General features: G+C 45.1%; 1 protein-coding gene across 1 annotated transcript in view; it reads right to left on the reverse strand.

The window, feature by feature from the left end:
- Positions 1-26,032, reverse strand: part of LRP5 (LDL receptor related protein 5) — a 150,760-nt gene that overhangs the window by 124,434 nt on the left and 294 nt on the right. The gene's annotated exons all lie outside the window — the stretch shown is intronic.

Consider the following 26,032-nt stretch of genomic DNA (forward strand, 5'->3'; position numbering starts at 1 on the left):
GGGAGGAGGGGCGCCACTGCGCTGGGAGCAGCAAAAATGAAATCTCCTTTAGGAGTTTCTCTTCTGGATGGACAAAATACCATCCAGTTCGGTGTATTGTTGGTAGGCAAAAGAACTCTAAGGACTGGGGGGGGGATGCTTTGAGTTAAAGCCTTAGAAGGAACTTGGGGTTACAAGATCCAAAAGGGATGGGGGCAGCTAGGTGGCCCTGGAGTCAGGAGGACCTGAGTTCAAATCTGACCTCAGATACTTAATAATTATCTAGTTGTGTGGCCTTGGGCAAGTCACTTCACCCCATTGCCTTGCAAAAACCTAAGGGGAAAAAAAAGAAAGATTCAAAAGTGATGAAAGAGGGTATAGGAGTGGGGTTCAGCTTAAGCAAAGGTTTTGTTAATAGGAAATAGTAGCATTTATACAGGAAACTCTTGCTGTTTGGTGATCTAACCATTGTTCTTTATAACTCTTCTAGGGATTTGGGGAAATGCAAATAACAGTGAAGAGAAGCTGAGAGATGTTGGGAAATCCAACAGGATTTGTTGTTCTTACCGCTCTTTAAAACAGAGTTTGGGTAAGTGTCCCTGAGAAGTTGGCCCTCTTTTCCCCATTAACTTAATCATTTCCAGAGACATCTGCCAGTTGTTCCTCTTGCTGAAAGAACCAGAGGACACAATTCCAATACTAACTATGCCTCTTTCTCTTTATGTGACCTTGGGCAAGTGACTACTGCCCTGATCCTCAGGTTCTTCATCTGTAAAATGAGGGATCATACTGGATGACTTCCCAGGTCCCTTCCAGCCCTAAATCTATTATTGCTTTAGCCACACTTCCTACCCTCACTTGAAACTTTTCTCTCCCCACCAGTGATCTGGTCTGAATTCTTTCATTTCCAGTCATTCCATCTCTTTTATCCCAAATGCTCTGCAACTTCCCCATTATCTTGTTTGGACTTTAACCCTCAAGAGGAGGCCAGCTGGGGAGAAAGGGGATCCCGCCCGCAGAGCCAAATGGGAGGTGGGGAGAAGGCTGAAAGGCCTTGGGCTTTTCCTTGAGACAAAGGTCCATCTCTTCAATAATAACTTTCTGGTTAAACCCTTTGAGGCCAAGTCATGTCTTATACCAGTCTCCAAGAAATTCAAATCAAATGTACCCCAAAGGGTGGAGAAGCAACATAGGTAGCTGTGAGCAACTGTGACAAATGGCCTATGAAGAATGAAGGGACAGCCAAGGAATGGGTCCTCCCCTCCCCCCACCCCCACTCCCTGCCAACAGGTATCAACATAATTTCAAGAGGCCAAGAAGAAAGCTCCGGGCACAGCAGGCGGACCCACTGTGGCCGCCATGTGAGGACGTGATCAGAACAGACAGGTGCCCAGGGTCACAATCTGAGTCCCTGGAGGCAGAGTCCAGTGATGAGATCTGAGATATACCAGGACAGAGGTTCTTAACTTGGGGTTTTTACTGTTTCCATGTCTGTTTTTCAATATAATTGGTCTCCCTTGAATCCTTGGAGTTTTTTCTCATTTTTATTTTATGTATTGAAAAATTTGATACTGAGAAGGGTTGGGCAGTTTCACTGGGCTGCTGCCCAGGGGTCAAAGGGCCAGACATGCCCAGTCAATAAACCAAAGAACCAGTCAATAAAGTAAGAGTCTCTCACTAATCCCATTGCCTCCCCCCCCCATAAAATAAATTCCTATATATGTTAAATAAATAAATAAAGTAAGTAAGAGTCTTCTGGGTGTGGGGCAGCTGGATGGTACAGTGGATAGAGCACCACCCCTGGAGTCAGGAGTTTCTGAGTTTAAATCCAGCCTCAGACACTTAATCATGACCTAGCTGTGTGGCCTTGGGCAAGCCACTTAACCCCATTGCCTTGCAAAATAACAAAAACTAAAAAAAAAAAAAAAAAAAAAAAAAAAGTCTCCTGGGTGGCAAGCACCAGGCCAAGTCCTGGGAATACAAAAAGAGGCAAAAGACAGTTCCCTGTCCTCAAGGACCTTACCACCTAATGAGGGAGACAATATGCAACAAATATATACCAACAAGTTATAAGATAAACAGAAAATTGAACTTCCGCTGGGAAGTCTTCCAGTATCAGGTGAGATTTTTATTTGGAACATGAAGGAAGCCCTGAGGCAGAGGTGAAGAGGGAGAACCTTTTGGGTGATGGGGGACAGCCAGGGAAGGTGTGCACAGTAAGACAGAGGGAGGGTCTTGCTCACGGAACAGACAAGAACAATATGACTGGAATGAAGAGTGTATGTTGGGAAGGAGGTATCAGAAGACTGGGAAGGGAGGATGGGGCCAGGTTCTGAAGGGCTTTGAATGGCAATCATTCATTTATTAGGGCATTTATTGTTTTTCTTGAGGAGGGGAACACCATGGTGGGTTGGGGAAGGTCTTTAGAACCCCAATTTGCCTAGTCCAGAGCTTGGTACTTTAGTAAATGTTTGTTGGGTCGAGTCACTTAGGGATCACTTTCTGAGGTCTTTCTATAAAGGAATTAAAGATATGTAAGAAAGGCAGAAGGCAGCCATCCATGGCTTCTTGTAAGAACTAACTCATTTCTCGAGGAAATAAGGGACAAAAAAGAATGAAAAGTCTCTCTCCAATTTTTAGTCCCTTCCTTGTTTGGTCAGCTAAACAATCTTCCAAGATCTGATGCAGTCACTTTTCGACTCAAAACTTTCTATGGCATCCTAGCATCTCTAGAAAAAATGCAAACCTGACCCTTCCTTCCCTGCCCAGTCTGAAACCACCCAGCTTTAGTTCATATCAGGGACATTTCTGAGCCCCTAGCTTTCAGCCAAATTGCCCACCTGGCTGCCCTCTGCCCACTTTCCTAGGAAGCTCTTATTGCTGCCCTTCACCCAAGCTGGAATGGCTCCCTTCTCAGATCAGTGCCCACCCGACAGAGATGATCTATTGGTTGATTCCTTTGTGTTTTTTTTCCTCTTTCCTATCTATGGGGGATGGGAATAGGAAGACAAATATTCATTAATGAAAGTGACATAAAAACAAAAAACATCACTGAAAAGGAGGTTTTGGAAAAAATATGTCAGATCTTCATTCTTGAAAAATATCACATACAGGGGGCAGCGAGGTGGCGCAGTGGATAGAGCACCAGCCATGGAGTCAGAAGTATCTGGGTTCAAATCTGACCTCAGACACTTAATAATGACCTAGCTGTGTGGCCTTGGGCAAGTCACTTAACCCCACTGCCTTGCAAAAAAAAACCCAAAAAAGAAAATAGCACATATAAGGCAAGATGGAAGAAGTAGCAGGTACAGGGGAAAGAGCCCCAAAGTCATAGTAAACCACAGGGATGCACGAGTTAGCAGTGTGGCCATCACAATGGGCACATCTCTTCTTTCAGAGATCATCAGGATAGAGTCATAGTTTTGTTTTTTTTCCCTTGAAAAATTGATCATAAGAAGAATGAGGAGAAAACCATGGTCCTTAGGACAAGATATCTTGTCAGATGCCAGTAGCAGAATGAGGAAGCCTGTAAAGAGTGGTCTTGGGGGGCAGCTAGGCGGCACAGTGGATAGAGCACCGGCCCTGGAGTCAGGAGGACCTGAGTTCAAATCTGACCTCAGACACTTAATGATGACCTAGCTGTGTGGCCTTGGGCAAGTCACTTAACTCCATTTGCCTTACAAAAACCTAAAACAAAAAAAACAACAACAATAACAAAAAAAAGAGAGTGGCCTTGGGCTCAGACAGATCCCCATCCCCAGAGAGAAAACTGGAGGGCAGGAGCTTCGGGCTCAGCATTTCCAACCTGTAATCTCCACACTGGTGAGCACATAGGGAGTTCCCCAAAAACTGCCCCCTAACTAGGTGACAGTTAGCCTGGATGCTAAGAAAAAGCAAAGGTGTGGAGGTGGAAGGAAGGGGCAGAGATTGAGGGTCAGATTTTTGAAGAATGGTCTCTGAGAGGAAAGAGGAAACTGGGAGTCATATTATATAACCCATCATTTTACAGAAAGGGAAACTGAGGATCAGAGAAACGAACAGGGATCCACAAAGAAGAGCAATACATGAAAGGATCTTGATCCTGACATTGCCTACCTCAGAGAAAATGCAAGATTGTCTAGAGGTCTACAAAGAAAAGTTAAATGTCCAAGTCATGTCAATGAGCATTTATTAAGCCCCAACTCTTTGCCAGGTATTTGAGATCCTGGGAGCCACTTGATCTGGATGTTACAGGAAGGATCCCTGGCCAGGGTTGGATTGGATTAGAGGCCTCTGAGGTCCCTTCCAGTCCCAGGACTTAGTGTAAATATAACCCAACAGGCAGAAAAGCCTCTTTCTCCAAGAGGCAGGACATCAGCGTCCCCCATTTCCCATCGCCTCTCCCCTGCCAGTCAGCCCATTAGCCAGCTAGCATGTACCCGTCACCTCCTTTGCACCAGGCAACACCCTGAGCATCGGCAATACAAAGCTACATCATCTTTTTTCCCCACTCCGCTAGACCACAGAGACCATATTGTTCTGGCCAAAAAGGCTGAAACAAGAGACCGAGGCTGGATCGACACATGTCTCAGAGAAAAGGCCCGGAACATCTGGGGGAAAAAACATGGCAGACACAAACCTACCTTTGTCTTCCTTTGAAAGTTTCAGAAAGAAAACGACAACCCAGATTTATCATCCCTCAAGCAAAGCCAAGGAATGGGCCAGCCCCTTGCCATGAGGCTGGGTTCACCTTTCTAAGGGTCCTGTTTGGAGCTGTCAGAGCCCAGGCTCAGCCAGAGAAGCCCAGTCCAAGAGAACTGCTCCCAACCTTGGCGAGTAAGGGGCAGCTTGGATACCAGGGAAAAGCCAGTTGATACGCTCCTCAGAAACAAAACCCAACTTGGACTTCTTTTCGAAGTGTTAGTTTTCCTGCCCATTGGAGCTCTACTGGATACCCCTCACCAACTGGTGGAAATCCCCAAGGGCCTGATGCAGAGCTACCTGAGATCTCAGAGGGCCATCAACTCTAATTCCCATATTTTACAGAGAAGGAAACTGAGTCCCAAAGAGGGTCAAGTTATAAAAGGCTTTAAATGCCAAGAAAGGAGTTTATATTCCGGAGTCCCTGATACTTTCTGGGCACTGGAGTGACACAGTCTTTTTAAAAGAACCCCTTGGTAGCAATGTGGAGGGTGGCCTCAGAGAAACCAGGAAGAGGTCTCAGTCACAGTCCAAGGGGTCTGCCCTAGGATGGTAACTGGGGGATAGAGGAAGTCTTAGGTAGACCAAGATTGTATTGAATACTCCAAAAATGGAACAGGTCAGTGATGGAATGGGAATAGAAACAAGGTCAGAAGAGAGGGCAGTGAAAAAAAATAGAAGAAGAGAAGACTAAGGGAAATGAGGGCTGTCCTCAAGTCCTTGGGGGGGGGGGGCTGTACATTTTCCTTCTGGCCCCAGATTCAGACATAATGAAGAAAGACAAATTTGGGGCCAGTGTAAAGAGGAACTTTCCATAGACAAGGATTGCCCTAAAATGGAACCCACCCTAGGATCCTAGGACCTGGCCCACAGAGAGGATGCCAGAGTGAGGTTGGATTGGAAAGCCACTGAAATCCCTTCCAGCCCTTTGACCCTCTTGGGACACAGGATGCCCAGGCTGTCCTTAGCAGGGACTGGAGAGCAGCTTCTGGCAAGTAAACACTAGCAGTCACTGCCACTGCCATAGTCACTCCAGACCCCTTTCCATAGAGAGCCGGGTCATGGGCAGAGGGAGGAAGGTTGAACTTTATCAGCCCCTCCCTGGTTCCAATCTGCAAAGCCAGTCCAAAGGTTTCGGAGGCAACATCCTCCCACCCACCTGTCCAAACAGCCTGGCCTCCCGTTATCCTGATGGCCCCACAGCATGCAGAGGAAAAGGAAGCAGGACAATGGGTCTGTGTGGGAATAGAGAGCACACCATGCAAGCAGAGTCAGCCCAGACTGGAGCTGGAGAAAGAAGAGGCCTCAAGGGAAGGATGCACACAGGGGGTGAGGCAGGAGGCACTGCCAGCACCTGGCGGAGCATCCAATAATAACAATGGCAAGCTAATGCTTGCACAGGCATGAAGGTCTGCAAAACCTTTCCATGCATGAGCTCATCCCATCCTCCCCATCAACCTGAGAGGTAGATTCTACTGCCATTGTACACCCCATTTTAAAGATGGGAAAAGTGAGGTTCTCAGAGGTTAAATTGAACTAGGAGACAAGAAAGGCAGAGACAGAATGGATTTTTGAAACACTTAACTATGCCAGTCAGGGTAGCTAGGTGGCAAAATAGATAGAGGGTTGGGTCTGAAGTCAGAAAGGCTCATCTTCTTGAGATCAAATCCAGCCTCAAACATTATTAGTTGTGTGACCCTGGACAAGTCACTGAACCAGCCCTGTTTGCCTCAGTTTCCTCATGAACTAGAGAATGAAAAAGTAAAACACTCCAGTTTCTTTGCCAAGAAAGCCCCAAATGGGGTCACAAGAGTCAAATACAATGGAAAGACCTGTGTCTATCACTATGCCAACAGAAACTAAGGCAGAATTTGAACTGTCCAGCTCTCAAAGGGAAAATGCTCTCTCTTCTTTCTGCTGTACTCTCAAACCAAGTTCATTCCTGCTATCTCCAGTCCTCAAACAAAGATAGCATTATTAATCCTATTTTACAGCTAAGAAAACTACTACTCTAAAAGGAAATGCACATGGTCATCCATTTGGTAAGGCAGTTGGGTGGACCAGTGAACAGAGCACTGGGCCTAGAATCAGAAAGATCTAAATTAAAAATCTGACTTCAGATATTTACTGTATGACCCTGGGCAAGTCACTTAACCTCTATTTGCCTTAATCCCCTAAAGAAAGAAATGGCAAATCACTCCAGTATCTTTGCCAAGAAAACGCCATAGACAGTATTGGTGTGGTATTGTCTATAGAGTCACGAAGAATCAGAAATGACTGAACAGCAACCCATTTAGTAAAAGGGAGGGAGCAAGATTGAACCCTAGGTATCAACCAATCAATTGATTTTTTTAAATCAATTAATTATACTCCAAAGCTAGCATCCCTTCCTCATCTATGGTACTCTTGGCCTGCTCCCTCCCTTGGTTCATGTACTTTTTCTTTTCTTTTTTTAATATATTTTAATTTCTTTTGTTAAATATTTCCCAGATACATTTTTTAAAAATTAACATCCATTTTTTTTAAATTTTGAGTTCCAAATTCTCTCTCTCCCTCCCAAGAAAGCAAACAATGATAATCAATTATATATGTGAAGTCATGTAAAACATATTTTCATACTTGCTATATCGCAAAAGAAAATGCATTTCAAAAAAACAAGAAAAATAAAGAAAAGTGAAAAAAAAAAGTATGCTTTGATCTGCAGAGTTCATCAGGTCTCTCTCTAGAAGTGGAGAGCATTTTTCACCAAGAGCCCTTTGGATTTCTTTTGCATAACCATCTAGATTAGTCTTTCATAGTTGATCACTATTAGGATACTGCTGATACTGTGTACAGTGTTCTCCTAGGTTCTGCTTACTTCACTTTGCATCAGTTTATAGATGTCTTGCCAAATTTTTCTGAAAGCATCACGTTCATCATTTCTTAGGGAACAATAGTATTCAGTGTGTTCAGCCATTTCCCTATTAAAGGACATCCCCTCAGTTTCCAATTCTTTGCCACAAAAAGAGCTGCTATAAATATTTTTGTATATCTAAGTCTTTTTCCCTTTTTTTTCATCTCTTTGAGATATAAAACTAATAGTGGCATTGATCAAAGGGTATGTCCTATTTAATTCCAAATTGTTCTCCTGAATGAATGGACCAGTTCCTCATGGTTTGTTTTTTTTCAACATTTTTCAGTGGTTGACTTTGTGGGAGAATAGTTTGGAAAGACTTATTTCCTACTCATGTTTTATAGATCACTATAACTGGTTAACTCAGAACCCCAATGGTCCAATGGCTCTGGAATCTCCCTAATGGGGGCCTTCTCTCCCAGATGCAGATCACAACTCATGCATGCCTGACCATCTTCAATAAATCAATGAATGGAAAAACATTTATTTAGTGCTTACTATGTACCCTCCACTCTCCTAAGGACTAGGAATACAAAGAAAAAAAAGCCAACCCCCTGCCTTGAAGGGGTTTATATCCCAATAATGGGAGATTGCAAACACAGTATAAGGAAATGACAGCTACTGAGGAATGATTTGGTTTGCCAAGTTTTAGGGACAGTTACTGGAGTCAAAGGGTAGTAGAGTGACCTTAGCAATGGTCATATTGATTGAATTAGGATTCCGGAAAGGATTAGGGGAGGGTGTCTAACACATGGCAGCAGCTGGGGAGAAGATAGAAGGGAGGGAAGCCCAGCTGGAGCCAGTCTGCCATAATGAGGCATGTGAGGCCCTCCCAATGAGCCCAACAGATCCCAGAATGAGAGTGTCTCTCATCATGCCACAGATTTGCCAAAGAAAATCCATCCAACATGGTGGAGGACCCCTCCATTTTACTGACATCTCCAGAATACCAATGGGGGGGGGGGGGGTAGAAGTGAATAAGTATTTATATAGTGCATACTTTGTGTCCATGCTAAGGATTTTTTTTTTTTTTAGGATTTTGCAAGGCACTGGGGTTAAGTGGCTTGCCCAAGGCCACACAGCTAGGTCATTATGAAGTGTCTGAGGCCAGATTTGAACTCAGGTACTCCTGACCCCAGGGCTGGTGCTCTATCCACTGCACCATCTAGCCACCCCTCATGCTAAGGACTTTTTACAAATACTAGTTCATTTGAGCTTCACAACAACCCTGGGAGGTAAGTCCTGTTTTATTATACCCATTTTACAGCTGAGAAAACTGAGGTAGGCAGAGATGACATGACTTGTCCAGGGACACCCAGCTAGTAAGTGTCTGAAGTTAGATTTAAATTCACTTGGTCCTGACTCCAGGCGTGAGGGTCCAGTCACTGTGCTTCCAAGCTGCCTCTGGAACACACACACACACACACACACACACACACACACACACACACACGGCCCTCCATCCTTACCCCTCACTCTCCCTATGCAACCACGTCATCTTTTTCCTTACTATAGTTCTTTGAATGATGAATGTACAGACATCCTTTCTGCTGGTTTTTTCTTTCCTCAACCGGAGGGTGACATCTGTAAATTCCTAAATGAGGAGAGCACACAAACACACACACACAAAAATGTATGAAATGTTTTGCTTTTGAGATCCGCCATGGGCTCGGCTTCCATATTTCCATTCCACACTTGACCACACTCTTCTTACAATGTTTGGTATTCGGTGAAGGCTCTGCTCAAATGATGCAAGACTCCCAAATCTCATGTTTACTTAGTGTTAGACTTCAAGAAACCTCAACTCTCCCAGAGCACAGGCTCTCAATGAAATGCTCACTTTTGTACCTGGGGTTTTGGCCCAGTTGACTCTCCAGAGGTCACATGCCAGCCTCCATCCCCACTCACAGCCCAGATCAGGACAGGAGCCACTTTAGTGAGAACTCTCTCTGACATCATTTTCCTCCAAAATTTTATCCTCACAAAAACCCCAGGATCAGGAAAGTGCAAGGATGATTGTGCCTTCCTTACAGATGAGGAAACTGAGGAGAAGCCACTTGCTCAAGGTACTCCCAGTCTGTATCCTTTTATTCTGTGTATAGCGGTCTCCCTACTACACCCTTGTCTTCTCAAAGAATACCCCTCCATGTATTCTGACCAGACAACCAAGAACCCAGATAAGAAATCCCTCTTAACAGAGATCCCTTAGCAGTCGATAAACTTCCAAAGGTCTGGACAAGGAACTGAAGGCCCTAGGGTCACAGTTGGGGGAGGGGAGATGGCCAAGGGGGATCATTATTGTTGGTGATTGAAAGTGGAGAGTTGAGACCAAAAGTAGATTTGGGAAGCAAAGACTGGTTTAAAAGAAGGGAGATGATCTCTACAACCTTGAACTTTGGGTTGGAACTGAAAAGAGGGGAATGATAGGTCTTGGTCAGGAACGGTGCATCTAATGAGCAATGGGCAGAAGCTCTGGGCCAGCAGATTGAGACTTCCGATCCCAGAGCCTGCTTGTCCCAGGATGTGGTGGGGTTACCATCACTGCAAAGCTTCCACCAAAGGCTGAATCAATATCCATCAGGTTTAATGTAAAGGGAGTTTTAGTCAAGTCCCTCACAAATCAGAGATGCTGTGGGCAAATCTCGTGGGTCCTCTGGACCTCAGTTGCCCCATCTGCAAAATATGGGACAAGTGATTCAATCATTGACCCTGTCCATTTGAATCTTGTTGCCACTTCCAGTCCCACCTGCCTGAACCCTGAATCAGAGGATTCCTGCCCCAAACAGCTCTCTAGTTCCAAGGCCTGGAAGGAGAGTCCTGTGCCTTTCCCAGGTCCCCATGAGTGTAAGGGAAGAGTAGGAAGTCATTCTCTATTGCTTTATGCTCCTCTCTGTCAAAGAGAGGTCCTAAGTAGCTTTCCTTCCTCCCAGTCCTCTACGGCCCAGATAAGGGGCTTACCTAGAGAAGGGCAGAGATTTGGCCAAATCACATAGAACCTGAGCTGGTCAATGGCAAGGCAGGCCCTAGAACCCAGGGCCCCCAGCTCCTAGGCCCACATGTTTTCCACATTCAGCAACAATAATCCAATCACTGCCTGAAATAGTTCAAGAGAGCTTGCTGGTTTCCCCCAACAGGAAAAGCCCTGGGTAACCCCATAACCACACACTTCCTGGGTTGGGGTTTACGACTCTGCTGACTTTACAGCCTGAAGAGCAAGAACTAATAACTCAGGCCCTGGCCCGGGATCTCGGATTGGAGGCTCCCACCCCGCCATGTGAAGGGAGGAAGCCTGCGCCAGGACCTGGAGCCTCAAACAGACAGATGAACACAAATTGTCCCAAGAGAGCCAGAGGCCTCTGACAAGGGAGGGCTCCTGGAGGCCTCCAACAACGGAGGCCGGGCTTTGCTAAGTCAACACAGTAAAAACTGCACGAAGAATAATTAAGCGATAAACTATGTGACTCAGGGCCCAAGGAGCCCTGGGAAGAGACACCAGCAAAGAGGCCTGGCTGACAGGGGACAGACAGACAGCTTTCAGGTTCTGCAAAGAGGAACAGGACCAAATCGGTTGATCAATCAAAAAAGCAGTTATCACATTCCTGGATATTTTATATTTGCTGTTGTTCAGTTGTGTCTGACCCTTTAGGGTTTCCTTGGCATAGCCAGAGCTACCAGTGTGGTTTGTCATTTCCTTCTACAATCCATCTTACAGATGAGGAAACGGAGGGTTAAGAGACTTGCCCAAGGTCACATAGCTGATAAGTTAGCTGCCTGCTGTGTATCAGTTGCATCAATTCAATGAAGAGAGCATTTATTAAGAATTATGGACCAATGATATAGATCACCACCCCCAGAATTGCACTGTCTAATGGAAGAGCCAACATGTAAATAAGTAGGCATAAGCAAGATATACCCACATGGACAGACAGACAGAATCACCTAGGGAAAGAAGACACTAGCCACTGGATGGGAAGAGTGGGAGCACTAAGACAGGCTGGTGCAGAAGGTGAATTAAAGGAAGAAGCTGATGGTGAAGTAAGGAGAGAGGGCATGCCAGCCAAGGAGGAGCCGGGCATAAAGATGCCAGTCAGGAGAGGGTATGCCCTGGGCAAAAAAGAGCCAGGAGTCCATGGAAACTCGATCAGAGAGTATGTGGAGGGCAGGAAACTAGAAGAAGACAGGAAAGAAAGGCAGTGAGATCTCAGAAGTGATAGGAGTCATTGGGATTTACAGAAGGGAGGAACAGAATGAGGAGAGATGCTAGGAAAGGAAACCGTCCAATCGCATTGTTTTTGTTTCTTGTCCTTCATCTTTGAAGACCATGATGACATCAGGGAGGTGATGCCAGAACGAACACTTGAACTGGATTTGAGTGAGGTGGGGTGAGGTCTGTGCTCTGTGCAAAGTCACCAGCCTCACTTTCTCCTCCAGAATCATCTGTGACCAGAGGCCAGTTGTCTGAGACCAGATTTGAACCCCTTTCTCCTGACTCCAAGGCCAGTGCTCTATGCACTGTGCATTAGTCTGGGGGTAAAGGAATGAAAGTTTGGGTGGGATGCTGTCATGATAGAAAGGACATTTGACTATAGATTAGATATGTGGGGTGAGGGTGAAGAACCAAGGATGACAATGATTTGGAGCCTGGCTGGCTGGCTGAATGATAGTGCCCCCCAAACACAGGAGAAGATCCTGGAAGAAGGAAGGTTCAAATCCCTTCTCTGTCTATAGGTTCAAGCCCCTTAAGCCCTCTGGACCTCAGTTTCTTCATCTGTAAAATGATGGGATGGGACAAGACAGTCATCCTCCTCAATTGCACTACCTCTTTCCATCCTGGTCAACCTTCCAGGTATCTTCACCAGTCTTCTGCCACTAATGCAGTCCCAACTTTTTTCCTTCCTTCCCTGGAGCATGGTGCTTTGGAGAGTCCAAGGTCTGAAATCCAAGGACCCACTACTAATTGGTTGTATGACCTTGGACAAGTAGCTGAACTAGATGATTTCTGAGAGCCTGTCTACTCTACAATATCTGAAGCTCCAAAGCAATCTATGGTGTGTGAGACCAAAGGATATGAGCATAAAAGTCAAACAAAATAGGATCTTATTCCATGGAGGAGGTGCGTGGAGGTGACCCTCCTACTTCACTGTAAGCTCAAAGAGGACTATTTGAAACCCCTTCCAGCACACTGGTCTAGCACACTAGGTAGGTGCTAGGGCCCTGGGGCAAATGAGCTCAGACAGGGAGGGGGCAAAGCTCAGCCCCAGGACCAGCCTACCAACCTACCAACCAGGACCAACCTAAGGGGCTCAATGCCCACCCAGGGTAGTTTTGCATCCCTGCCTTTTCACAAACACTCCTAGCATCATATGAAGGGTCTCACTGGGCATCTTGTTGCCCAACCCACAGCAGAATAAAAATCCTCTCTACAAAGAACCCTACAAGCGATCTTCAGACATCCTGGAAGAGTCCCATTCTACTTTGAAACAGCACTAATAGTTCAGAACAGAGGTTTCAAAAAATGTCTAAGAGAAGGGTTTACTAAAATAAATAAAAATACAATACAACATAAATAATGTTAATTTGTAGTTTTCTAAGTTATTAGTTGAAGCCTAGAGGAATTCTTTTCTATTGGAATTTGGTCCTCCTGGTAAAGTTTTCTCAGAAGGCAAGCTTAGATTTTCCTCTTGGAAATATCCATCTAGTAGCTCCAAGTCTAGGGTCTGTGGGGATCAGTAGAAAGAGGCACTATAATCCCTGCTCTCAGTGATCAGTCCTGGAAGAGTCAAGCCTTCCTTAATCTTCTCACCTCTTGCTTCAACTGAACAAAGACTCCATGAATCTCCTAGCTGGAGGTGACCTCAGAGGTATCCCATCTAGCCTATACTCATCAGAATTCCCTTGACAGTATCCCTAACCAGGACTCCAACAGCCTGGGCTTGGAGATCTCCAGTAGTATCCCAACAGATGGCTCTAGCAGCAATGAAACCCAACCTCTCCTATCTGGCTTCTAAACTCATCTTTCAGTTGAGATTGCTCTGTCCAGTAATACCAATGATGATTTAACTATCAAGTCTGATGGTCATTTCTCAGCCCTCATCCTCTGGGCAGCCTTTGACACTGTTAATCTAATAATAATAATAATAATAATAATGATAGAAAATATTTATATAGCTCCTCCTATGTACTAGATACTGGCTAAGTACTTTACAATTACTATCACATTTCATCCTCACAACAACCTTGGGAAGTAGGTGCTATTATTATCCTGATTTTACATCTGGGGAAACTGAGGCAGAGTGACTTGCCCAGGGCCCAGCCTTTAAAGTGGCTGAAATAGGATTTGAATTCAAGTCTAAGGACTTGCTACTAATAGGCTGTGTGACCTTGGACAAGTAGCTTCATCATCCTGGGCTGGACTAAATGACTTCTAAGAGCCCACCTACTCTAAGATATCTGAAGCTCCAAAGCAATCTATGGCATGTGAAACCACCTTGAGGGTTCAAAGTGTCTAGATCATTAAGAAATGTTTGCTGATACCAATACCGGGTCTCTACCCTAAAGAGATGATGAAAAAGAGGAAAAACATCACTTGTACAAAAATATTCATAGCAGCCCTGTTTGTGGTGGCAAAGAACTGGAAATCAAATAAATGTCCTTCAATTGGGAAATGGCTTAGCAAACTGTGGTGTATGTATGTATGTCATGGAACACTATTGTTCTATTAGAAACCAAGAGGGATGAGAATTCAGGGAAGCCTTGAGGGATCTGCATGAACTGATGCTGAGCGAGATGAGCAGAACCAGAGGAACATTGTACACCCTAACAGCAACATGGGGGTGATGATCAACCTTGATGGACTTGCTCGTTCCATCAGTACAACAATCGGGAACAATTTTGGGCTCTCTGTGATGGAGAATCCCATCTATATCCAGAGAAAGAGTGGTGGACTTTGAACAAAGAACAGACTATTACCTTCTATTTAGAAAACCCTGATATCTTATTGTCTGATCTCGCCATCTCTTATACTTTTTGTTTCTTCCTTAAGGATCTGATTTCTCTCTCATCACATTCAACAGAGATCAATGTACTGTGGAAACAATGGAAAGGCTGCCTTCTGTGGGGGGGAAGCAAGAATGGGGGAAAATTGTAAAACTCAAAATTAATAAAATTTTCTAAAGGAAAAAAAAAGAAATGTTTGCTGACTGAATGACTGATACTATCAAATTTCTATTTTCTCCACATTTACTTTCTCTCCACATAAGCACCCTCATTTCTGTAGGTTTTAGGACTTACTACAAGCTTCCCTAAACGAGGCAAATATTATTATTCCCATTTTGCACATAAGGAAACAGGTTCAGAGAATGATTATAATAGTATACCAGCCTTGGACTGATGACCCTGGCTTGAATTCTGGCCCAAAGGACCTTGGGCAAATCCCTTCAACCTCCTGGGCTTCAGTTTCCCTATTTGTCAAAAAGACCCCCAAGGCTGCTTCTCCCTCTAATGCCTGTGCTACTATGAATGGGGATGAGTCCACGATTAGTACATCTAAGCCAAATGAATTACCCCAGAATACATCTAAGAAGGATTTCTGGTCAGGAGGAGACCAGGTAGTGAAAGTGAAGAAAGGGGTCCCAAAAGAGTTGACCTCAAGGACAGTTGAGTGCTGTCTGGTAGGAGCAGAAGCTTCTCCTGGGAGAGTAATAATGATAATAATAATAATGTTTATCCCTCATTCTCGAAGAAGACCATGACATCAGGGAGGAGATGTCATGACAAGCAAGTGAATTAGATTTGAGTGAGTGGGGGCTGTGCTAAGTCACCAGCCTCACTTTCTCCTTCACAACCACCTGAGTCCAATGGTCAGCTATGAAACAGGACAATTGGAGATGGCCTAGAATGTGAGGCAATCAGGGTTAAGTGACTTCCCCAAGGTCAAACAGCTGAAGTGGAAAAGGGAGGCAGAAGCCTTGACTGTCAGACTAAACAGCTTACATTGTGGAATCCAGGCTCAGGCCAGATAGATTCACAAGTGAATTCTACCAAATACTCAATTAGTTCCAATTCTATAGAAACTATTTGAAAAAGTAAGTGAAGATGGAGGTCTGCCCAATGCCTTCTATGACCCCAAGATGGTGTTGATACCTAAACCAGGAAGAGTCAAAACAAAGAAAATTGTAGACTAATTTCCCTAATGAATAGGGATGCAAAAATTTTAAGCAAAATATTAGCAAAATGGGGGTGGCTAGGTGGGGCAGTGGATAGAGCGCTGGCTCTGGAGTCAAGAGGACCTGAGTTCAAATCTGACCTCAGACACTTCATAATGACCTAGCTGTGTGGCCTTGGGCAAGCCACTTAACCCCATTGCCTTGCAAAAAAAAAATTAGCAAAATGATTACAACCAATTATCACTGGGATAATACACTAGGATCAAGCAGGATTTATACCAGGAATGTAGAGTTGGTCCAAAATTAGGAAAACTATCAGCATAATTAATCATATCAATCACAAACCCAACAGAAATCATATGATTGTCTCAATAGATACTGAAAAAGGTTTTGACAAAATAAAGCACCCATTCCTACTCAAAACACTAACGAGCCTAGGAATAAATGGAGTGTTCCTGTAGTATCTATTTAAACCATTAACACATTATATGTAATGGGGATAAGCTAGAAGCATTGCCAATAAGATCAGGGGTGAAACAAGGATGCCCGTTATCACCACTACTATTCAATATCTTATTAGAAATGTTAGCCTCAGCGATGAGAGAAGAAAAAATGAAAGGAATTAGAACTAGTAATGAAGAAACAAAATTTTCACTCTTTGCAGATGATATATTGTTATACTTGGAGAACCCTAGAAAATCATCTTTAAAAATTACTTGAAACAATTAGCAAAGTTGCAGAATATAAAATGAAGCCACATAAATCATCAGTGTTTCCATATATTACCAACAAAAGACACAGCAGCAAGAGAAACAAAGAGAAATTCCATTTAAAATAGCTGTAGACAACATAAAATCCTTGGGAGTCGACCTGCCAAGGTAAACTATACGAAAACAATTATAAAACACTAGTCACACAAATAAAATCAGATCTAAATAAATGGATAAATATCAAGGGCTCATGGGTTGATCAAGCTAATATAATAAAAATGGCAACTTTCCTAAATTAAATTGCTTGAATAGTTCCATACCAAACTACCAAAAAATCACTTTATTAGGCCAACAAAAATAGTAATTAAATTCATATGGAGAAACAAAAGGTCAAAAATATCAAGGGAATTACAATTACAAGATACAAAGGAAGGCAGCCTAGTCATAGCAGATTTAAAATTCTATTAAAAAGCATCAGTCATCAAGACTGGTACTGGCTAAGAAATAGAGTGGTGGATCAGTGGAATGGACTAGGTGCAAAAGAAATGTAGTAAATGACTTAAGAGTAGGGGCGGCTAGGTAGCGCAGTGGATAAAGCACTGGCCCTGGAGTCAGGAGGACCTGGGTTCAAATCCGGTCTCAGACACTTGATAATTACCTAGCCGTGTGGCCTTGGGCAAGCCACTTAACCCCATTGCCTTGCAAAAACCTTAAAAAACAAATAAATGACTAGAATAATCTGCTGTTTGATAAACCCAAAGTTTCCAGCTTCTAGGGTGAGAGCTCATTCTCTGATTAAAAACTGCTGGAAAAACTGGAAGAGAGTATGGCAGAAACTAGGTCTAGATCAATATCTCACACCTTATCCCAATAGAAGGTCGAAGTGGGTACAGGATCTAAACATAAGCCAGTTAGGAGAAGAAGTTTATCTGTCAGATCAATGGAAAGGGGAGCATTTTATAACCAAAGAAGAGACAGAGAACATTTTAAAATGCAAAATGAATCATTTCATTGCATTAACTTGAAAAGTTTTTGCACAAATAAAACCAATGCAACCAAGACTTAAAGGACGGCAGTAATGTTTACAACTAGTTTTTCTGACAAAGGACTCCTTTCTAAAATACATAGAGAACTGGCACAATGTATAAGAATGCAAGTCATTCCCTAATTGATAAATGTTCAAAGGATATGAAAAGGAAATTTTCAGATGCAATTATTAAAACTATCTATAGTCATATGAAAAATTCTCTAAATTGTTATTGATAAGAAAAATGCAAATTTAAAAACTCTGAGGTGCCACCTCACACCTATCAGATTGGCTAATATGATTAAAAAGGATGATGATCAATGTTGGAGGGGATATGGGAAAACTGGGATACTAATGCATTGTTGGTGGAGTTGTGAACTGACCCAACCTTCTGGAGAGCAATTTGGAATTACACCCAAAGGGCAACAGAACTGTGCATCCCCTTTGACCCAGCAAATACTACTACTGGTTCTATATCCTGAAGAGATCACGAAAAGGATAAAAAAAAAAACCCACATAAACCAAAATATTTAGAGCAGCTCTTATCATAGTGACAGAGAATCGGAAAATGACAGGAGGCCCATCAGTTGGGAAATGGCTAAACAAGTTATGGTATATGAATGTGATAGAACACTATTGTTCTAAAAAGAAATCAGGAAGGACAGGACTTTAGAATAGCCTGAAAAGACTTGCAAGAAGTGATGCTGAGTGCCGTGAGCAGATCCAGAACAGTAAACTCACTCACAGCAACCTTGGGTGATGCACTCAACTAGGACAGACTTGTTCACTTCAGAACAATAATCAAAGACAACTCTAAAAGACGTGATGGAAAATACCATCCAGATTCAGAGACGGAACTGCAGAGCTTAAATGGAGACCAAAGCTTGCAATCATCGGTTTGTGAAAGTTGTCTTATGTATAAGATTTTTTCAATCTAATGTTTTTCTTCCTGTTCCAATTTGATTCTTCTTTCATAACATGATGGACATGGATTTATGTTTAATATAGTTATCCATATACAATCTCTATTAGATTGCTTTCTATCAGGGGGATGGAGAAAAGAAGGGAGGAAGGGAGAAAATGTGAAACTCAAAACCTTACAAAAAGATGACTGTTGAAAACTATGTCGCATGTAGTTGGAAAAATAAAAAAATTTTTTTTAAATTTAAGTTCCCCAATAATTGACTTAAAACCAGGCATTTATTGCAGAGGCCTCAATTTTCTGAGGCCCAACCTGGGAAAAAGGATTTATCCAAGGTCACACAGGCAACATTCATTCCTGTATCATCTTGGGACTAAAAGGGACCTCACAACTAATGTAATCAGGCTCCTTCATGCTAAACAAACTGAGAGGCAGGGTGGGGAAGGGACTTGCCTGTGGTCACACAGTTAGTATATGGCAGAACGAATATCCAAGCCCCAGCTCTCCGATGCCAATTCCAGGCCTCTGCCCAGTCACAGGACAGCCAAACCCCAGCTTAAGTGGTCCCAGATGTTGGGAGATGCAAAGTTACAAGGAGCAGGCAAAGCCTGTAACAAACAGGCTCCACATGCAAATAATCCACTGCCTCTTGAGTACTGGCAAAGTGACGGTGCAGGAGGGAGGGGGGGAGCCCCATTCCCCTTGAGTCCCAGGCCAGGGGTCCCTCCTTCTCTCCTCTAGCCCCTAACAGTCCATCAGTGGCTAATTGTGGAATGCCTTGGTCAGGAATGCCAACCTTCCGGCACCATCTCTTCCTTCCCTCCACAAATGTTGATTAAACCTAGGCTCTGGGCAAAGCCTAGCAATCACCTGGGAGATAACAGCCCAAAGAGGGCAGGGAAGGAGAGCCTTAGCCAGGTAGGGAGATGTACCCTTGTATTGGCATCATTCAAACTATCCCCTGAGCTGATAAGGACATAGGAGATCATAGAATCTAGAACCCTAGAAGTCACTAGGGTGAAGGTCACCTCCCTTACCTGTCCTACAATAATGGATTAATCAACAAGAATGTCAGAGGTACCAACTAGGTGCTAACATTTAGAGCCGGTGTCACAACACAGAGCCAGATGGGGAATGGTCCCTGACCTGGAGGAGTTTACAATCTAACCAGGAGAAGATTTGTGTTTCTGGCTGTATCGCTATGTAATGCAGCTAAAGAAAGCACATATAAGGAGATTACATGTATATATGGTTATCTAGTAATTATATTTTATAGATATTTTGGTATAGACTATATTTATATTGTACATATATATTTATGGATCTGTGTCTAAATGTAAATGTAGAACAGAATCGACCTCTAAGGGAACTTGGGAGAGGAAATCTGGCAGAGATTCAGGTGGTGCTTGAGTTGACTCTGGATGAAAAACAGGGATTTCCTAGAGTTGAAGAGGGTATGTATCCAGGCCCAAGGGTGGCTAGAACAGACTTGGGGAGATGGAGCCCAATAGCTGGACCACGGGGAATAAGTAACAAATCATGAGACCCCAAATCTATATCCTGCTTTCATTAAAGAGGGTTCATTTTGTTTGGGGGGCATCTAGGCTCATGATTTTCTCACTAGAAGGAGATTCCCTGAGGTTCATAGTCCCTTCACTGAGGCACAATAGCAGCTCCTCACTAACTTCCCCCTCTCAGAAAGCTGCCTGGGACCTTGGAAGGTCGCCAGCCAGCACATGCCTCAGAGGACTCAAGTCTGCATCTCTTCCTGACCAGAGGGTCAAGCCCCCTCCATCCACTATACTTTGCTGCTTTAAAATAATAATAGTGGTGGTTATGTATGGGCCAGGGCTTTGGAAGGATCATCTCACATCAGGAAGGGTTGACAGCAAAGGGAAAACTCATCGTCATTCCAAGCAGCATTTTCAATCTGTCCCAACATTATCCCTGACTCCCCTGCCAATCTGTCCACCTCACGCTCCATGATCCAGTCACACTGGCCTACACACAGTTCCAGAAACTGGTTCACTCCATCTCCCAATTCCCATCTCTAGGCCTTTGCACAAGCTGTGCCCCCTGCCTGTGCTTCTCTCTCCTCCCCTGAGCTTTTCCCTCCTCCCCTGAGCTTCCTGGCTTCCTTCAGGACTCAGCTGCAGGAGACCCTCAGCTACTAAGGCTTTCCCTTCTCAGAGTGCCTTCTGCCTCATCTGGAAGGATCTTGTCTGAACATAGTCATTTTCATGTCTTCTTCCCCATTTATCTCACAGCTATTTGTCTTCTTGTCTTACCAGAGCACTGGATCTGGAGTCCAAAATCCAGACTTAGATACTTCCTAACTGTGTGACTCTGGACAAGTCACTTCAACAATTTTTCCTGCCTCAGTTTCCCCATCTGTAAAATAAGAATACTAACACAGCACCTCCCTCCTAGGGTTGTCCCAAGGATCAAATGAGATGTTTGTAAAGCACTTAGCCTAGAGCCTGGCCTGTTTGACTAAGCTCTACATAAATATTAGCTAGTATTATCATTATTAATATTGATCCCTTCCAGCTCTGAATCAATCCATGAAGGGGCCACTTGCCTAGAGCAACAAAAAGAGAGCTGCCCTTAGACTCAGAGGACCTGAATTCAAATCTCACCTCTGCCCCTACACTATGTGACCATGGTCAAGTCATGGCATCTCTGTTCCTCAGTTTCTTTGTCTATAAAATGGGGACAAGGATACCAGCAGTTGCCAGCTCACAGGGTTGATGGGAGATTCAAGTGAGAAGTTGGGTTTAGAAGCATCAGAAAAGTGGTCATTATTATTGTCAATACTGTTCTATTCTGAGGCAGCTAGGTGGCATCTTAGATGGAGCACCAGCCCTGGAATCAGGAGGACCCGAGTTCAAAACCGGCCTCAGACACTTAATAATTGCCTGTGTGACCTTGGGTAAGTCACTCTTAACCCCATTGCCTTAAATTTGAAAAAAAATTAAATATTATTCTATTCCTTCAGCTGGGAGGAGACTCTCCAAGGTTCTACCTGAGGAGCCTAGACTCAGGCAACTGGAGCTTAGGCTCCTTGGACCTGGAAAGACTTCTCTGGCCACAGGTGAAGGCCAGTCGCCTGGGGATCAGCACAACTCAGTTCAGGAAGTATGGCTCCACCCCACCAGCCACTAGTTGATGAATTTTTTTTTTTTTTGGCCACAGCAGCCCATGAACCCATGTACAAAAGCCTGCTGAGGTTATTATTAACAGGAGAGGGAATGCCCACACCCATGAAATCCCAGATCTTTTAAGTTGCAACATAATTCTTTTAAACCACTAAGGAGCCTAAATTTATCCAGCTAAATTACAAAAAGAAATCCTCCCTCATAACAGATTAGCTCATGACTGGGGCCAGAGACCAGTGACTATTTCTGCCAGAAAGAAGGATTTCACGTTGGCTACTTGCAGACTATCCTGGAATTTTTTTTTTCTTTAAGGCTGATGATGACCATTTACCACCAGGTCAACTCTTCAGTAGCCACAGAACCCTTGCTTGAGAGGATGAATTCACTGAAGGAGAAATTATCATAAATGCTCAATGATCTGGACTCAGAGCAGAGTTCAGGAAGGGAAGGGCTATGAAATATAGACCCAACTCAGGTGAATGTCATTTCCTCCTTGAGGATGCAGAAGGCACTTTCCCATCTTGCAGGACCTCATTCTAAATGCAGAATGATCATCTAAATCTCACTTTTCTCCAAACTAATACATGGATAGTGTAGGAATTGAACTGAGTGGAAAGCCCAGAAAATGTTGAATCTACAGTCAGAGCCCCAAGTTCAAATCCCAGCTCTGTCAATATCCGTGGAAATGTGAATCTCATTTTTGAAATGAGGGTTCTCCAGATCCAGGTCCCAGATCTGGAACCCTACAACACAGCTCCTACAACACCACACCTACTTTCTGGTTGGCTCAGGGTCTGATATAGTAGGCTCTTTGGAAATGCTTGCCAACTTGATATGATTTCATGCCCTTGATCTTCTGAGTCATCCTTTAGACTAAGGCAGGAGCTGTTATTATCCCCATTTGACAAAGAGGGATGCCCAGCCATTCGGAGATTAAGTCAGAGGACTCCCAAGTCTGGGGTTGGTTCTATTATCCCACACAGCCTTGAGGCAAAACATACAAAGGTGGAAGGACCAGTTAAGAGACTGGAGGAAGAACCTCAAGAGAGAGAAACGGGTCCCTGGTACAAGAGATACAGGGCTCTCCATCATTCCCAGACCACTTTCCTCAGGACTGGGAAGTAAAAAAGATGAGCATTATTACACCCATTGATCAGATGGAACAAGCTCAGAAAATCATCCCAAGTCACTCAACTAGAGAGAAGCAGAATCATCGAACACAGGTCCTGCAAGAATTAAGTCTCCTCCCAGTTTCCATCTCTCTCTCTCTCTCTCTCTCTCTCTCTCTCTCTCTCTCTCTCTCTCTCTCTCTCTCTCTCCCTCCCTCCCTCCCTCTGTCTTGTCCCTCTCTTCTACACATTGACCAAAGTGATATTCCTTTAAGGACACATTCAGAATCCATTTTCTTCTGACTTGGCATCTCTGGGCATCAGATGGTCCAAATGGTCTACCAAAGGGTAGAATCTGGGCTGGCTCTTGCCTTTCCCGTGGGCCAGCTTGGCATGAGGCCTTGAACTTCCTGTCAGTCTCCAGGCTTGAGCTGGCTCTCAGAAAGAACTTGGTCGGGTTTCTATCTGGAAGCTTCTGTAGTTTTGTCATGGTGCTGCCCACTCTCACCTTTTGCCCCCTTCCTTGCAACATTAGTTCCCATCTTCTCTCCCCTCTTCCTTGACTTGAGGATTCTTTGAAGGTGGTACTACCATGTTAAGAGAAAGATCTCCTGTTCTCTCCCCGCCCCATACCCAAGAGTCTACCCAACAGCTAATAGAATGGTTACCGCCTGATTAATTTGGGTAATTGGGTTGGGTGGATGGGTTAGGAGGTGGGTCTCTCCCAGCTCAAAAGCCAAGATCCTCTGAATCTCTTTTCTTAAGTCAACAGAATTTAATTCAATAAACATTTCTTAAGCAAGGTACAGTGCTAGATACTCAGAACTGAAAACCAAAATGGCTCTGCCTTCAAGGAATTTCTATTCTACTAACATATTCACAGATAAATACACAGTTATTGGGATGGTTGAGGGCATGGGGAGTGGAAGGATCATTAATGATTGGGAGGCTCCAGATAAGACCTAACATTTGAGCCTTGGAAGGAAGCAGGGATTCTAAGAAGTGGGGGGGGGGGGTGAGGAAGGAGAACAAGCTGGCCTGGTACACAGCCTGGGCAAAGGAAAGAAGGCTAGAGATCAGAAGATCATGGTTCATGGATCAGAACAGCATGTCGGTCAGTCTGGCTACTGCCCCATGACCCACCTATTAATGGGGATGACCACACTGGCTGTGAGGTCATGGGTGTCCAGGGCTTTGAAACTGTAAATAAACAGCTTACAAAGTCTTTTCACACAAATGATTCCCATTTGTGCCTCACAACAACACAGTGCTTTGGGTATATAACTATTAGCATCTCCATTCTATAGATGAGGAAGCTGAGGCTCAGAACAATGAACTTCCTTGTCCAGAGTAAACCTATTAATAAGGAAACCAGAAGGAGAAGAGTAACCCTTAAGGATATGAACACAGTTTACTAGAATATGATAGAGAAATACCTCCAGTTGGGGAAGTTGAGGTCCAAATATGGGAAGGGACTTGCCCAAGTTCACATGATACAAGTGGCATAGCTAGGATGGGGCTGAGTCCTCTGCCTCCTCCAGACAGTATGGAACAATGGAGAGATTCCAGAACTCAAGGTCAGAAAGTCTTGGGTTCAAATCCAAGGAAAATCACTTTCTCTCTCTGAGTCTGTTTCCCTTCCATAAAAAGCATATGTTAATCATCCTAATACCCACTCCACCAAAAAGGCCTATGGGAAGCTCAAACAAGTCAATGAATGTAAGCTACTTTGCCCTTTTTAAGCATTACTATAGAAATAATGCATCAACATTTATAAATAGGACTCTTGCCGAGTAGTAACCTTACTGGTCTCATTTTCCCTTCCCCTCCCCTCCCCCAACCTTATAATGTAAACTGGGGGGGGGGGTGCAGAGTAGAGTAAGCCAGGACTGGCACACAGTAAGCATCTCATAAACTCTTGTCCCCTGTCCTAAAGCTCTAATAGTCCCCATTTTAACAATGAAGTTAGAATGGAGGCCACTGAAGCAGAAGAAGAAAGAATGCTGGGTCATGAAGACCTGAGTTCAAATCCAGCCTCAGATTCTAGCTAGGTGACTCTGGACAAGTCACTTCAGCCTGTTTGTCTCAGTTTCGTCAACCTCGAGAAGGAAATGGAAAACAACTCCAGTATCTTTTGCCAAGACAATCCCCACTGGGATCATGAAGGGTCAAATCCGACTGATGAAGATCCGCGAGGCCGTGGTCATCACAGCCTGGCACACGGTAGGTTCTTAACCGAAGCTTCCTGAGAGATGCGTTTAAGTAAATAGGCCCAGAATCAACATGGAGAAAAGTGAGGTGAAGAAGCCAGTCTATGAGCCTGCAGATGGGACTCCAGGGTCCGGCCTGGGGTCTCTTTGCTCCCTCCTCTCCTACGATGAGAACCAGCCCCGTCTGAGGCCAGACATGCCCAGACTCAGAAAAGGAATTTTCCCTGGCAGCATGGCCCCCCAGCTTTGGGGTTCAAGGCCCAGAACCCAGAACAGGCATCAGAAGAACCCTCTCTGTTTTGTAAATACAAAGACAAACTTACTGCAAACTCAGAATCAAGTTTTACCAAACATCCCTCCAAATGCGCCCCCAAACGTTAAGGGAGGCCTTGACTGCCAGCCTGTAAAACCCAGGGTGAAAACTGAAGGCAGGGAACTCTCCAGTTCATTGTTCTCTCCCTGGGAGACCCCCCCAAGAGGGCCGAAGCAGGGGGAGGAGGGACCCCCAGCGCCACGGCAAAGCAGAGACTTGCCCAAGGTCGCCCGGCCCAAGCAAGCAAAGCCGACCCTCGCTGAGCTTTGCCTAGTTTTGCCCCCCTCGCCGGGGCTGCCGGGGGGCCTCGGACCCAGGGCTTCCCAGACAAGGGGCAGCCGATCTGGACCTTGCCGTTCCCCAGGGTCAGGTCTACGCGGGTGAAACAAAGAGGGTGAGGGGGTGGGGGTCCAGCAGCCCCCCTCCCACGGCCACTGCCAGCCTCTAGCGGCCGGCTCCGCACGTGCGCCCCGAAAGGGCTCACCCCGTGTGTGCTGGGGGGGCCGCGGAAGCGCGGGCGGCCTGAGCCGGGCTGGGCGCCGGCGTGGGCCCCGTCCACCTGCGGATCCCTGCGGCCCGGGGGGCACCTGGCGGCCGCGGGGCTCGCCACAGGTGGCCCGGGCCCCGGCCCCTGCCTCTGCCCGGCTCGCCCGGGGCGCCCCGCACCGCCCCGGCCGGCACCCTCCCTGCACTCGGCGGGGCGCGCACCTGGGCCGCACCCCGCCCCCCCCCGCTGGGGCAGCGCCCCGAAGCAGAGGAGCGCGTGGGTCCGGACCCGGCCTGACGCGGGGGCCCCCGGCGCCTCCACACAAAGGGCCCGGAAAACCCCACTCGGGCACCGGCAGCGGCGGGGGGGCGGCTCCGGG

This window comes from Macrotis lagotis, chromosome 3 (genome assembly GCF_037893015.1).
Source record: "Macrotis lagotis isolate mMagLag1 chromosome 3, bilby.v1.9.chrom.fasta, whole genome shotgun sequence".
Lineage (NCBI taxonomy): Eukaryota > Metazoa > Chordata > Mammalia > Peramelemorphia > Peramelidae > Macrotis > Macrotis lagotis.